The following is a 16,503-nucleotide window of genomic DNA, read 5'->3' as shown; positions in this document are numbered from 1 at the left end:
AAGGAAAAACAAGGGGAAGTCTAGCCTTCCTACCTGTCAACACCACTGCTAAAGAAATGGGTAGACAAAAAAATGCATAAGACCAAACAGAGTCCTGTGTAAGACAGCTGAGTCACATGATAACTGGGGAATAGTAAATAGTGCTATGATTATATGTTACCCATATTTCACATTTCAAGAAAATGTGAAACTATGCCCATCCAAAAGAAAATCAATTGCAGTTCAACGATAGATAGGTCTGCCCAGCTTGCTCAGGACTAAAGGGGTTTTGGGCCTTTATGGTTTTTTAATTTACATGTATGTATTTAGTGTGTGTGTGTGTGTGTGTGTGTGTGTGTGTGTGTGTGTGTGTGTGTAAAGGTCAGAGGCCAACCTGAAGGAGTCGGTTCTCTCCTTACCATGTAGGTTCTGTCAGGTTTGGTGGTAAGTGCCTTTTCCCACTGAGTCTTCTCGCTGCCCCCAATCCCTAAACAGATCTCCTGGGAAAGGCAAGTCTACAGAGGGTTTAGATACAAAATGCAACTGTCCTGCCAAACACTGGACAGAAAAAAAACAACTTAAACCTGAGGCAAAGAACAGTCTCATAAAGGGAAATACTGGCATTTACAAACATGTGTGTGAAATCAATCAAAATTAGTGATTCGTAGTCACAAAAAGTGTATTTGCAGTGGGAGCCACATCCTGGAGGGTCTATACAGCATGTGCTTCAGATTGTGGAAGGGATCACTGCAGACCTGGATGTGAGCCACCAAATGGGAAAATATGGGCAGAAGATTGCAATAAGCACTTCATTAAAAAGACGCAAAAATCTAATAAAAAATGAGGAAAATCAAGAACCCTCGCCCCACTGGAAACAGAAATGAAGCTAAGTGGCAGTGGGGAGCATACGTACTGAAGAAGCTGAGGCAGGAGAATTGCTACAAGTTCAAAGCTAAGCTGGGTTACTTAGTGAGTTCCAGACTGTGCTGGGTACATAGTGAGATCTTGTCTCACTAAGAAGAGGGGGGCAGAGATGACTCAGAAGCTAAAAGTGCTTCCTGGGTTATTAGAGGACCTAGATTTGGGAACCTAGCACCCATGTGAGGCAGCTCACGGAGGCCTGGGATCCAGTGATCCTTTGGTTTCTGAGGGCACCCCTACAAAAGCATGTGCACATACTGCCAACAAAAGAAGACAAATCTAAAAAGAAGAGGGGAGGGAGGGGAGGGGAGGGACAAGAGGAAAACTGCGATGGATTGTATATACACCAGCTACTACGCAGCACCAGAAAACAGCAGGCTGGACGGACCCAGGAACATAGTTTAGCACAAAAGCAACTGAGTACAAGAAGACCATCTGCTATAAAATTTCCCTGAGCTGACGTTCAGGTCACTCACCTGCCACACTGAAACGTGGGCCTCTGCAAGCCTGGGGACTGTGTCTCCCACAGGTAGAACCAAAAGACTGCAGCACCTTCAAAGCTAACATCTGAAACCAGTTCCGGGGCCTGAAACAACCCTGACCCTGAACTGCTTCCTACGACGATGTGCGCATGGTCTTCTCTCAGTTCTCCTTCTACACCCTCAGTCCTGGCCTGACACAATCCTGGGAAACTCCAGGCATTGGGTAATGATTACGCATGCTGGGAAAGCCCTTGAGGCCTCCTGCTACTTCCCAGCATTGCCCCAGGCACCACTCTGTCCAAGAAGCTAAAGCTTCAGCAGTTGGGAATCAAACGCGGATGAAGAAGGTCTGTCTTGCTAGCGTTTGTGAGGAAAGACTTGAGCTGGGACTTTCCAACACACCTGTGCAAACCCCTCCCATTTGGCACTAGGCTGCGGCTCGTTTGGAACACTGCTTGCCCAGCACGCATGAGGCCCTGCATTTGACCCTCAGCACCCATAAACTGTGTGTGGTGATGCAGGCCTGTGATTCCAGCACTCGGGAGGTGTAGGCAGGAAGATCTAAAGTTTGAGGTCATCCCCGGCTGTGTAATGAGTTTGAGGCTAGCCTGGGCTACATGAGACTGTGCCTCAAAACAAAAACAAAACTTCCCAGTGAACATCCCTGACAGAGACCATCCCCTTTTAAAACTTTTCAAAGAGAGAGAAACAATCCAGACAATTGGGACAGCCATGTCACCAACACTGCCATCATCTCCCACTGTCCCGTGACTCTTACCAGTCTGTGCTACAAACACACCCTTGTAGCTCTTGGGAGCAGATCTTTCAGACTGAAACCATGCTTTCCTCTATTTAGTTCTAATAGGGAAGTCCCATAATCTTTGCACATTCTTCAAAAAATGAAAAAAAAAAAAAAAAAAAGACTTCTGTTGCCAAGAAGTTTTCTTTCGAAAGTTACTATTTTTGTAGGACCTATTAAAATGCAGCACACCCGTTCCCGCGCTGACTCGGCAGGAGTTAGGCTCACAAGCCCTATTTCCAGAGCCCAGTTGCCATCTGGGCCATGCACAGATGTTCTGGTAGGACAAGACCCCTCCAATACAAGTTTTTGTTCATTGTATTAAACAAAAGCAGCCCTGTTAATTTCAGCTTCATTCAGCACCAAGTTTGAAGGGGGAAGGGGGAGAGAATCAATATTTGCTAAGAGGAAAAGAACAAAATCAGTCAGGGGGGAAAACAATTATTTGCTGGCTTTTCATAGAATGTTACAAATAATGATGGCTCAAACCCAAGAAAATAGTTCAAAGAATTGCCCAACACCAGCCCTTTAATCTGTGGTTCAGTTTACCCTCTGGTTCACTCTCTCTGTGAAGAACTTGAATCGGTGAAAATGTTTGTGGGAATACAAACTAATTGCTGTGCCTGCGCCAGGCTCCTCCGTGCCGAGTGCTCTCAGCTGGGTGGGATCCCACAGCAGCCCAGCTCACGAGGGCAGAAGATGTTTGCCACCCACAACAGTGTAGGTATTTCTCTGGGAAGCGAGTGCGTTTCACAAGCCACAAGGCACCCTGGAAATGTACAGAGCCCAAGCAGGCACCTTCAAGGTCAGTCCACAGCGGCCCCTGGACTTTCCCCCTCAGAGGGCTGGGAAAGTATGAGCAGTCATGGAAGATAAAGTAATGGCTGATCAGAAGTGACCCTTTATGCACCAAGGGCCACTCGGCACAAGTTATTATCTCCTGGAACAAAGAGCTGGCAAGCCCAGACATGAGTCACTTTATTAACCAAGGGATTAGGACTGAGTTTCACAAGGCCAGAGGCCTGCCTGTCACGAAACACAAGTATCCTTCCAAGAAACAAGGGGTCTCTGGAGAGGAAAACGAGGCTCCTGGTCCAGTAAATGGGATCTAAAATGTGTCTCTTTGCTATTCCAGCAGAAGGGAGCCCTTGTAGAGGGACCCAGGCTTCTTACATGGACATCATGGATTTCTCTGGCTTTTAGGGATTTACTCTGTGTTCATTCTAGAATGAAGTGGGAAGCTGTCCGTTTGGACTCCTGCTGGTAGTCCAGAAAACCCTCTGACCCAGCCTGAGCAGAACTGGGCTGTTTCCGGCCTGCCAGGAGGCCTTGCCTTTCTCCCTATCCCTTGCATTCTGTCTACCTAGGTCACCACCTGGGGCTTGGCGGTACTCCCTTCCTGACCAGGTGGTCCTTCCAGGTAACTTGAGATGGACCATTGCTCTCCATGTGCTACTTCCACAGTCGCAAAATCTGAAGAGAAAGCTCAGAGATGGAGTAGCCAGGAGGGGACCAGGCCTTACAGCTCCGAAGTTTAAGGCCTTGATCTTCCTGAGTAGGGTGAGGGGTGTGGGCAGGACACTGGCCGCTCTTTCTGCCCCTGAGAGGCAGGGATGAGTGACCCAGCAGGAGTCAAGAGGAAGCAAGCAGAGTGAGAGCAGTATGGGGTCGATTCATCTTAGAGAGCTCCCAGCCTATGCCAGGCAGAAGAAATCTGACCACACTATGCATCAGCCCCCAAGGCTGGAGAGCAGAGGTCAGGGCCTTGTCCTACACAAGACATGGAGGAGAGCTGGGGAGCCACACGCCAGTGGCAACAGTGAAAATGACAGCAAGGAGATACCAATGTTCGCTCAGCACAGAGCCGGGTCCCCAACCCAGGTTGGGACAGAGGCGTCTCCTGAAAGTGCCTCTTTGGAAAGAGGTGCCTGCTTTGGCTACAAGTTAGGCAAAAGGGATTCTACATCCTTCTGTGCTAAGATTCTGGCTCTACCTGCTGTACCAGGCACTAGAAAGGGACTGCTTCCTTCCATTCCCATCCAGCATCCGAAACAAGACCCGCGGGGGACAGCCATGAAGTAGCAGACGTGAGGACTCAGTGGACTTGACCCCAGAGCCTTGTGCTTGGGGTCAGCTGCTTCTCCAGTGGTGTCCCAGAGTCAGCCCGGGCTCCCCAGAGCTGACACCATCTTCCCACTTCTTCCAAGCAGCAGCCACAGTGCACGTGTTTACGGCAGAGAAGGGGCAGGTGCCACGGTCCAGCTTGTTGCTAAACATTTACCAGCACCTTGTGTGACCCAGGTCGTAACGCCCAGAGCCCTGGAGCTTTGTAGCCCCACACTCTCGCTCTCTGCCACACTCACTGCCTGGTGCCTTTCCCAGGACCACACTAATCCTAAAGCCCTGTTAGACCTCAGGCAGGCAGCTGGGCCTGCCTCAGATCAACCATAGCCACCACTTCAGTCTTAGGCAGTCCCACTGCTGGATAACCTTACTCACAGAAGGGAAGGGACATTCCTAGGTAGCCACTGTGTGCCAGGAACCGATGCAGGCCCTGCAGGCACACTGGCTGTGGTGTTTTGAATGAGAATACCCACCCCCATAGGCTCATAGCTTTGAATGTCTCTGGTCACCAGGGAGTGGCACTATTTGAAAGGAGTAGGAGGTGTGGCCTTGTTGGAGGAAGTGTGTCACTAGGGGGTGGGCTTTGAGGTTTCAAAAAGCCCACTGCAAACCCAGACTCTCTCTTCCTGCTGCCTGAGGATCCAGATGCAGAACTCCCAGCTACTTCTCCAGCACCATGTCTGCCTGCATACCGCCATGTTTCCTGCCATGATGACAATGGATTAATAAACCTCTGAACCTGTAAGCCAGCCCCAATTAATGCTTTCCTTTATAGGAGTTGCCATGGTCGTGGTGTCTCTTCACGGCAATAGAACATGACTAAGGCACTGACCTAGCACAGGCCACAGAGGGGACCCTGAGCCCTAGGGACAGATGCTCAACCACTAACCAAAAAAGAGAAAGGCCCAAGAATCCAAAGCAGTGGTCAGGGAGCAGCTGACTTGTGGGAGGCTTGGGAGGACGTGTGGGATAATTTTCATTCTGACTGTCAGCTTATCCAGCCATTACAAAGGGTTGCACTCCCTCTGGGCAAGAGGGAGGGGATGGGAATACCTGGAGAGGATGCTTGCCTAAGGAGGAGCATGTCTGAGTTGGGAAGCCTGCCTGGGGAAGGAGCCATGCCTGAGTAGGGGAGCCTGAATGGGACGGGGTATACCTGAGCTGAACTGGGGAGCCTGCCTGGGGAATGGCATCCCTGAGAAGAGTTGGGATGGCTGAGCTGGAGTCTCCAGGGCCTAATTTCTGCCTGGGCTGACTCCTTTGGTGCCAGGTGATTTCTGCTCCTATCCACAAGCACCTGGAAGCAAACAGAGAGAGAAGCATCATGAATTGGTAGCTGCAAGCTGAAGAAAGCCAGTAAAAAAAAAGGGTGTGGGGGTAATTCTCACGTGGTTTATGCAGTTAAAATAACCACAGGCCCGACAAGGTGGCAGAGCCCCATTTGAACCTGATGCATGGGACCAAGTGGAGCTCCTTCTGGATGCCTTCTGAGCCTGAGATATGTGTGTCTCTTGAGATCTCAGTTGGACATAGAGGATACATGGTCTCTGGGTCTTCATAAGCACAGTGCACTGATTCTGGCCTCTGGTCCCAGCATCTCAGAGAGACTGTAGAAGAAACACAAGTGTGAAGGGGCTGCCAGCTCCATCCCCAGAAGTGTTGTGCTTCCCCTGCCACCCCAACACACTCCCACCCCGGAAGTTATTCGAAGGAATTAACTGGAACGGTGGTAAGGCACCTTGCAGTGAGTTTTTACTTTAGGCCATTTAGGCTACAGACAGACCCTTCCAGATGTTGCCAACCAAGCCATGGTGATTGGCGTGTTCCTCTGGAGCCTCGGATTGTCACAGACATTGTGCAAAGGCCTGGATGACAGTTGTCCAGCTCTCTAGCAGAAACCTTGCTCTTCCCAGGGCCAACAGATGAACCGTGTGAGAAGGGTTATACCCTTCTCCAGGGGTGGGGGGAGGGGTGCCCTTTTCAGGGGAGGCGGATCCCAGGCCCTCAGCTGCTCACCGAGGGTGCCATTGCTCCATGTTCAGAAATCCGCATAGGGAAGTACTGCATGGTGAGGCCTGGAGTCCTGTGATCCATGAGGTTAAAACCTCCCCAGCGGCAGGGCTTCTCCACTGCGCTTCCACCCCAGTGTCCCTCAAGGAAGAGGTGCAAGCGTTGACCTCCCACCCCAGCTCTGAGGCCAGCAACAGCACATCCATCTTTCCTGTCAGCGGGGACAGCATGCGAGGATGGGAAGACTGACCCCTGAAAGTATTTTCACAGCTGCAAGAAGGCTTTTCCACTTGAGCCTTTAAAAATAGGTTGTCATCCCCCCCTGGGAGAAGTAATCTAAGCAAAACCCATTTCTGGGTCCAACTGCAGAAGTTTATAGACATCTTCCATTTGTTTGTGCCAACCACACAGAGCCTAAGTCACTGCCTGGGCCTCCGGGGTCTGACTCGGGACCTGTATTATGCTGTCTGTTGGGGGCGGCTCAGCTCAGTCTGGCAAGTCGCCAGCAGCCCGTGCCAGGGGGAGGATAAGGCCCCCTGCCTGTGCGGCATTCACAGGCTCAGCCCCAGGGGGCCTTGCCATCCTCATTTCACCAGCAGAGGCCTCAGCACTGCCAAGCCCGAGCTTTGCAGTGAGCACAGCTGGGCAGAGCCGACAGGAGCTTTGCTTTGTTTTCGGGGACAGCCTTCATCACCATCACGGACCTCCAACACATACATGCACACAGGAAGGACAGGAAACCTGTGTGCCCCAGGCCAAAGCCAAGGCCCTCCTGTGATCTCCACGGTCCTCACGCTCCACCCCTGAACAGCACTAACTGCCCAGACGACGACGACGACGACGACGACGACGACGACGACGACGACACTGTGGGAGAGGGTGCTGCTGCTGTGTGTTCGGAGAGAGACAGCCGTGTGGCTCACTTGAGGTTGGCTCAGCTCTGGAGTCAGGCTACTGCCAAAGTAGAGGGAGCCGGCAGCTTCGATCCTGTGAAACGACCCCCTCTTGACCTTCTCCTCTTGGCCCTTTGTGAAAGATGATACACTGGGGGGTTCCAGATGCTTTTTTAAGGCAATGTGTGAGTTTTCAGAACAGCTGCACCAGGATTTGGATGACATCTCAGAAAAGATGTCCTCCCAGTCTCTGCAGCCCCCAGAGGGCTCTGCCTGGCAGCTCCTGCAGAAGGGCCTGGATGGAATGGAAAGAGATCAAGATGGGGGAAGAGAGAGGCAGCGCTGAGCACGTAAGGCCCCACCCTCCATCATCCCTGGGAGTTGGGAGCCAAAGGACAAGCACCTGCAGAGAGTAGAAGGCTTTGGGAACCATCCCTGAGAGGCAGACAGGCCCATATGGGGGACACACACACACACACACACACACACACACACACACACACACACACCAGGCAGTCCCCGGGATGGTTAGAGATGAGATGATGTAGTTTTATGGATAAGAGCTCTTCATACCATAGTGTCCCACCCTTATACTGTGAAACCGTGGCACACAGGCACAAAGGGACAGAGCCAAGATCTGTGACCTGGGCATCCACCCATCCCCTTGACTGAGTGAGAAATGAGGGTTCCACCTGAGTGAGGCCCACCCCTGAGGTCAATGAGGAGTTCTGAGGGCATGCTGGGGCTCCTGCCCACCTGCCCCACCCAGCTCCTACACAGAGACCAGCCTTGTCCTGGAAGACCTTCCATTCTCCTCCATGTCACCCTACCTCTTGCCCATCATCCTGGCATGTTCTCCTTCTAGAGGTTTCCTACTGAGTTCAGAGTAAGATGGTACCCTTCCCTATCTGTTCTGGTAAGCCTCTGCAGGAGTGTGGCCCAGACCAGAGTATGTGCCAGCCCAGCCCGAGGGCCCGAGGGCACATGACCCAGCCCACACCACATCCTACAGCAGGAGGCCCCACACCCCCCACCCCACCCCCGCACTGACCCTGGACATATCCATCCATCAAGCCTCCTAACAAGGGATGCCGTGGAAGCAGTTTTGCACACGTGCAGCGTCCCATCTTCCGAAGGCTTTGGATTGCTGGGGCTCAGCAGTCCGCTTCTCACAGCTGCAAATTAGAAGCTTCAGAACTGTGTGTCAACTGAAATGTCTCCGAGACTGCTATGATTTCCGAGAGAGGATTGTTGCTTTCTTTCCTGTTCTCCGTCACTCAGCTTTTTCTCACTTTTTTAAAACATAGTCATTGAAGACAATCCCTAAGGAGATGAAGCAGAGAACTTAGTGTTGAGATATCAGAGCTGTCCTGACTGTCAATCCCCAGTTCCCCAGAAAATTCTGAATTAAACCTGTTAGTTCTACATTTACAGAAACACTGAAGGTTATCTGGGGGAAGTATTCAGAATGAAATTTGTGGCTGATATGGTCTCCCCGCTCTCAATCCACCCGAAGCTGTTATCACGTAGGAAACTTATGAATGAAAAACACTGAGACTATCAGCACCTTCAACATTGACAGCTAATGCTAAGCTCAGGGGGTGAAGGTCACACCCTCTGTGAGTCTCTTGTAGGACGTACTTGAACTCTGACATACATGTCCCTGTAATGTAACAAATGGTTGTCAGTCATCTTTCCATCACTGTGACAAACTGACCCAGGCAGTCAGTTTAGAAAGGAGAAAGGTAGCTGGGTGTGGTGGCACACACCTTTAACCAGCACCTGAGAGGCAGAGGCAGGTGGGTCTCAGAGTTCAAAGCCAGCCAGGTCTACAATAGTTACAGGACAGTCAGAGCTACACAGTGAGAACTTATCTCAAAAAAAACAAAACAAAACAAAAAAAATGAAAAGTTTATTGTGACTCATAGTTTTAAAGTTTCAGTCCATGCCAGCTGGCTTTTTGGCATGTGTCAAGAACATCGTGGTGGGAATATGTGGCAGAGGAAGCTGCTCACCTCATGATGGCTAGGAAGAGAAGGAAGGAATCAGCAATGGGGAGGGGGGTAGCTCTTACAACGTGGTAAGAGATATCTTGACCGTGTTCTAAGGAGAGCCCAGAAAGCAAACACAGAAAAGCTGAAGTCGTTCGGTTTCAGATTTGATTGCACAGCTTTGAAAATGAACACGGGGCTGGAGAGATGGCTCAACGGTTAAGATCACATACTGCTCTTCCAGAGGACCTGAATTCAGTTCCCAGTGCTCACACTGGGTGGCTCACACCTGGAACTCCAGCTCCAGAGAACTCTACCCCTCTGGTCTCTGTGGACATCTTCACATAGAGGCACACATAACTAAAATAAGATAACTCCTTCTGAAAATTCTGAAAATAAAACAGGGCTGGAGAGATGGCTCAGTGGTTAAGAACACTCATTGTTTTTGCAGAGGGTCTAGGTTCGATTCCCAGCACATGATGGCTCACAACCACCTATAACTCCAGTTCCAGGGGATCTGATGCTCTCTTCTGACCTCCATGGACACCAGGGATGCACTTGGTGCAAATACATGTACGCAGATACAGCACTAACACACATAAAATGAAGCTAAACTTTTTTAAATACATAAATAACGAAAATGAATAAAGACAAGGGGAGAAAAAAATGACAGACTCGAGACAACTCCTTTGTGCATCAGGATGCTTGACTGTCGAAGCCCCTGGACGGGCTTTGTTGTTCACGTGTATCACAGTCCATCCGATGGATCGCTTTCTCGGTTAAGTATGTGCCATTGAAATCAGGCAGCGTGAAAAGGAGAAATGGCAATCCTAACCAAACTCCACCAAGTCAGGGTGGATGATCCACTGTATCAGCATGCATACCAGTCCTCACTGCCTGCAGAGGATGGCACTGGCTGCAAGACCAAACAGGTCAAAGGGCACCCCCTGAAAAACATGACCTGGGAGCTGGGGAGATGGCTAAGTGGGTATGAGTGTTTGCGTGCAAGCAGGAGGACCCGAGTTCAAATCCCTAGCACCCATGTAGAAGGCTGGCTGTGGGGGTTGGAGAGAGGAGGCTCTCTGGGGCTTGCGAGTCACCAACCTAGCTCCAAGTTGAGTGAGAGACCCTGTCTCAAGGGTGTATAGGTGGAGAGTGACAGATCAGGACATGCAACACCCTCCTCTAGCCTCTACGTGCATATAAGTGTACACACCCACACACATATGTGTACAACACCAAACACATAACTCTAACACCAACTTATTCGTAATAAAAATAATAAGTAATAAAATAAATGAAAATAAAGATGCGCCTGCTTCTAGAGTAAGGGGGCTGATTTTGTCTGCTTCCTCAAAGTCACTTCCAGGGGAGATAGGGTGGGTGTAGTGTGTGGAATGAGGTACAGGAAGCCTGGTTTTCACCACAGCTGAAGTCTGAGCTGGTTGGGTGCAGTGTCTGCCCCACCCACCGACAGGGCTGCTGGGAACTCATAGCCTCCTCTGATGGTGGAGAGACAGCAGATCTGACCAGAGGAAGCCAGAGCAGCCTGCATCCTCTAGAGTGGAGGGTCACCCCTCAGCTCCAATCAAGGTGAGGGGACTTCCAGTTCTCCGTCTTTTCCCGACAGAGTCCAGGCATCCAAGTGTTAGCATAAAATCTCTTGCTTTTAGAATGTTTTCTTTTAAAATGTTTTCTTTAACATTTTTTAGAATCTTTTTTTTGGGGGGGGTGGATTTTTTGTTTGTTTGCTTTGTTTTGTTTTTTGAGACAGGGTTTCTCTGTGTAGTTTTGGTGCCTGTCCCAGATCTCACTCTTTAGACCAGGATGGCCTCAAATTCACAGAGATCTGCCTGGCTCTGCCTCCTGAGTGCTGGGATTAAAGATATGTGCCACCACCAGCTGGGGAGGGGGGCAGTGGTGGAAATTTTTTTAAAAATAGTTTTTTAAGTTTTCTATTATAGAATCCAGTTTTCAAGGGGGGTGCTGATTGATTTGGTTGGTTTTGTTTTGCTTTAAAGGCAGGGTTACTCCGTAACTCAGACTAGGACAGTATCATGTAGACCAGGCTTCCCACGTTGAACCCACAGCAATCCTCCTGCCCTAGCCTCTCAAAGTGCTGGGTTGGTAGGTGTGAGCAATCACATCTGGCTCAATTTGCAGTTTTGAAGGAAGATAGAAAATGTATTCTGTGTGAGACAAAAAAAAGAGAAAACTGCTTGCTCCCAGGTAGAGAGCAAGATGGGAGAGGAGAATCCACGAAAAGTGCATTGTGGGCCAGGACCCCTGCCTCACGCCTCCAGGCCACACCCAGCCCAAACCCTCCAGGAGTCTGCATTTCCGACTTCCCCTTGAGAGAGGAGATAGACAGATTCCCTGACTGGCAGACAGATAGGGAGAGGGCCATGGCTAGGTAATAAAGGTGAATCTCCAAGATGACCGGCTTCTTCCTCAACCTCCTGACTTGAGAGAAAAGTCTGGCAGCTTTTGTCTCCCACCAGCAGGCCCCCTGCTGATGGACTGGCTCAGTAAGTTCAAAGCCTGCTCAGACACAACAGTTGCAGACCAATCATCTGTCTTCAAGCTGGCCAACCCTGAGGGAGGGGAGGGAAACCCTTCAGAGGCCTTAAGACCCCCAGGCCTCCAGGAGAGACTGGCTTTTTAGCTTCCTCTCTTCCTTCTGCTTTGCAGAGAGGGGGTGGGGGTGAGGGGGCTTCACTGTGTGCCTGCTGTGTGGCTGACCCCTCACCCCTATAAATGCCTCCCCTCAACTGATGACTCCGTCTGTGGTGCTTGAGGTCTGTCTGCTGCTACCTGTTACGCTTCCGATTCTTCCTGCCTTTTCTTTCTGTAACTGACAGAGAAAAGGAACCCAATCAAGGCCCCTGGACCGTATTATTTCTGGACTGTGTCACCCTGAAAAAGTATCTTGTGACATCTTGCTGTCCCAAATAGAGAGATACAGCTTGTCAGAAGGCAGTCCCGATCGATCCCCCTTTCTTCCTTCCTGCCACGCTGATGAAAAGCCGCAACAACTCTACTGTAACTGTGAGGACAAAGGGCTTGTGTGGAGAATGGTGGGGCCTGGAGGCTGAGAGGTGGTCTCTAAGGACACATGTGGGTAGCTTCTCTATCCCTGTCAGTTTTCCTACAGATTTAAGTAAGAAAAAAATAATGCTTTGCCTTACCCGGGGTTCTTCAGAAAACAGAGTCAAGCCAAGGATGAAATGTTGGTTCTTAGTTTGCTCCATAAGGAAAACAGGCAATGGTCCCAGAATGATGAGACACAAGCAGGGCCATGCTGTGCCCCACTGCCCTTGCTTCACAAACACTGAGCTCAGCTGACCCACACATTCCGCTGGACGTATGGGCTATCCTTGGCCAGGCTGTGGGAATAAACGCCTTGGCATCCCCCAAAAGGTGGCTCTTCTCTCTAGACCACTTTGCAGTTGCACAGGGTGACAGATGATGTCCCCATGTGTGGTGTTAAGGCTAAGGAAAGCCAGGAACTCCCAGGGTGCAGCTATACTGACTGCACAGCAGGACTCAGAGGGCATGCCTGACTCTCCCCAGGGCCACCTTGCCAAAGGGACCAACAGAGGCATGTGATGGATGCTAACAGACAGGTGCTGGTCTGTGTTCTCCCACAGGTGTCATTTGTCTCTGAACTGTGTGGATTGATGTGCTTGTGTGTATATACGTGTCGTGTGTGTGTGTGTGTGTGTGTGTGTGTGTGTGTGTGTGTGTGTGTGTGTGAAGGACTCCTCATAAATGTGAATATATTTTCATTTTTAAAGTGTTTTCAACTATAGTGTCTGTTAGGTCTCAAGATGTCCAAATAGCCAAAAATGGCCTCAACCTAGACTATAGGAGGATTTTTGGTGGTTAGATAAAAGCCAGCCTTCTGCAGGAACTTGGAAAATTGGTTCCTATCAGCACACTAGACAGGGCCAGGGCTAGGTAAGCTGGGGAGTGGGAGAGAGTAATGGAGATATGGAGATAACAAGTGAGAGAGAATAGAGCATAGGAAAGTGAAAAGACAGCAGGAGAGAGAGAGAGAGAGAGAGAGAGAGAGAGAGAGAGAGAATAAGAGAGAGAATAAGAGAGAATATGTGTAGTGAGAGAGAGAGTAAGAGAATAAGAGAGAATATGTGGAGTAAGAGAGAGATAGTAGGTAGAAAGATAGACAGATTGATAGATAGTAGATAGAAAGACAGACAGATAGATTGATAGATGGATGGATGGATGGATGGTAGATAGATAGATAGATAGATAGATAGAAAGATGGTAGATAGATGGATAGATAGATAGATAGAAAGATGGTAGATAGATAGATAGGTAGATAGATAGATAGGTAGATAGAGTGAGAGTGGGAGTGGCAAAGGAAACTACCTTGTAGTTATAAAGAGAACAAATGGGTATCTGGGAGGTGGGGAGGTGAGAAGCCAGCATGCTAGGGTGGAGGCTTTGAAACCTATGTATAACAGGGATTTGTGGTACTGAGGGAGCCTGGAGGCCAGCATGGGCTTTGATTTGCAGCTACAGGTATAAGTCAATGGAGCCATATGTCGCTTCTGCCAGAGGTAAGGAAATGACTCCTTTGGTAGATGGGTACTGGTTTCACAAGTTCCTGAGGAATGCTGGCTTTTATCCAAATACCAGGAATCCTCCTATCGTTCAGGTTGAGCTCATTTCTGGATACTTGAACAGCCTAGCACCTAACATTCCAACTTTTTGTTGATGGTAAGGGACAACATGGTCGCTTCTGTTGCTGCCTCTCCGCGGGGGTGGGTCATGTGGCGGTCCGGGAAGGTTGGAATGTGGGTCAAAGGCCAGGAGCGGGTAGGAGTTAGGGACCCAAGAGAGACCAAAGAATAGCCTTGGAGCTGGCCCCCCGGAGGCCACAGTTGGAAGTCAGTTCTCTTTCACATCAGCTTCCAGCAAGTCCAGGGCTCGGAGGTTTTGCCTATGCACCTGGGACAGTGAGATGCTGGCCATATTTGGAGCAGTTTGCAGGCCAAAGTTGATTCTTGGGTGGTGTCTGTCAGATGAGCAGAAATCTGCTGGGACAGGTAGTATCTATACTATCTTACTGGTTTAAAGATGTCCTTTACTAAGAGACAGATTGATGGAACCAGAGAAATAGCTCAGTGGTTAAGGGTGTCTGCTGCTCTTGCAGAGGACTGGAACTTGGTTCCTAGCACCCTTGTCAGACAGTTTACAAACATCTGCAACTCCAGCTCTGGGGTGCCCTCTTCTGGCCTCCAAGGACGCCTGCACACACACACACACACACACACACACACACACACACACACACACACTCATACTATGCTCCATTACTGTTTATAGCAGTTCTGTTTATGATTGCCAACATGGAAACAACTTTGAAGTCAGCTTCTGCCCAAATGAGCTTTGCTAATGTGGGAGGTTCATGAGACACATTTGATAGCTGTGCCAGCCTAGGAGACAGAAACTGGAGTCTGGGCCTAGTCCAGAGCAGGGAGCCTAATCAAAAACAAAAACGACAATGAAAAAAAAAAAAAACAAAAAACCACACACTTCGGGGATCAGCTCCGAAGACTTGAACCTTGCAGTAGCCATGTTCTGCTACATTCTTAACAATTGGCTTTCTGAGATGCAAAGCTCTTGTTTGTGATGTTTGCTAATTTGCATGGTGTCAATCTCCTACTGTGGCCAATTTCTGAGAACAGAGTCAGGAAGAGATGTGCATTGCTGACTCTCATGTCTCCAGCAACATGTTTCCTAGGTGTTAGGGTGAACATACAGCTCAGCTCTGAATTATCAAGGTTTGTAGGAATCCTCTAGCCCCACAGGGGAATAGCGTGATCCTAGACTGTCAGTAGCTTGGCAATCTCGGAGGGACCTCACAAACAGAGCTCCTCCAGAACAGCAAATCACACTGCTCACGTTCCTTCCCCCCAAAAAATAAAAATGTGTGTTTTTTCATTCTGCAAATAAAGATAATCAAGCAAATGAGCAGACAAAACCACATAAGTGAGAGCCAGAAGAAGCAACAGACAAAAGAACCAGGACAGAAGGACAAGGGAAGAAATTGATGCTATCTCTCCAAAGGTCAAGGTGGTGAAGGAAAACTGTGAGGTTGGGAGACTCATAGTTGGGTAGTGTGACAGCAGCAAGAGGTGGGCTGTGACAGACTGGGGGGGGCGGGGTGACTGGGAAGGTGTGCTGGGCTGTGACAGACTGGAGGGGCGGGGTGACTGGGAAGGTGTGTGGGAGGGTTGCTTTCTTGTCCAGCACTCAGTGCTTGGTAACTTATTAAGCCACACCCCCAAGTTTCATATATTTTCCTTTTGAAATCAATTTCCATAGGAAAAAATGTAAGTCCTTCATGCCTAAGTACTCTTTATCCAAATTATACAGAGGTGACTCAACAGTTGAAAATTAAATCAGTGTCATTCTGTCCAATGGAGAAAAAAAAAACCTCAACATTTGTCAAATTAAAAAAAAAGGTTTTTGATGAATTCAAAACATACAGTTAAAAAAAACAAAATTCTTGGAAACTAAAAATAAAATACTATTTACTCGACGAAGAGCATTTACTTGACAGAAAGAAATCTATAGTGAGGGCTGGAGAGATGGGTCAGTTAAGAGTGCTTCTGAGTCTGGAGTTTGGTTCTCAGCACCCACCTCAGGCGGATTGTAACCATCTGTAACTCTAGGGGCTCTGATGGTCTCTTCTGGGCAATCACATGCACACACACACACACACACACACACACACACACACACACACACGCCTGAATTAAAAAAAATGTATAATGTCTCGACTTAGTGATGAAACAGCAAAAGTATTTTCATTAAAGTCAGATAATAGACAAGTATTATTTTTGTGTGTATGTGTGTGTGTTCATGCAAGTGTGTCCATGTCAATGCCGGGTGTCTTCCTCAGTTGTTCCCTGCCTTATTTCTTTCTCACTGAACCTGGACTTCCTCCACTGGGCTGGCCAACAATCCCCAGAGACCCTCCTGTCTACAGATCTCCAACACGGGAATTACACGAATATGCCTCCTTGCTCAGATCTTCATGTGAGTGTTGGGGATCAGAATAGCAAATACTTTACTGACAAAACCATTTCCCCAACCCCCAAAGTCAAGTGTCTGTATTATCTTCACAGTCATGCATGATTCTGTTGGAAGTTTCCACTAATGTAATTTCGAGCGAAAGGAGTACAAAGGATGGAATTCAAACAGAGGAGGGAAAGGTCATTCTTCACAGATGTACAAGGAGCTACACAAAAAACCTAAAAGAATCAGACAAT

Source organism: Peromyscus eremicus, chromosome 13 (assembly GCF_949786415.1).
Source record: "Peromyscus eremicus chromosome 13, PerEre_H2_v1, whole genome shotgun sequence".
Taxonomy (NCBI): domain Eukaryota; kingdom Metazoa; phylum Chordata; class Mammalia; order Rodentia; family Cricetidae; genus Peromyscus; species Peromyscus eremicus.
This window is presented reverse-complemented; position numbering follows the sequence as displayed.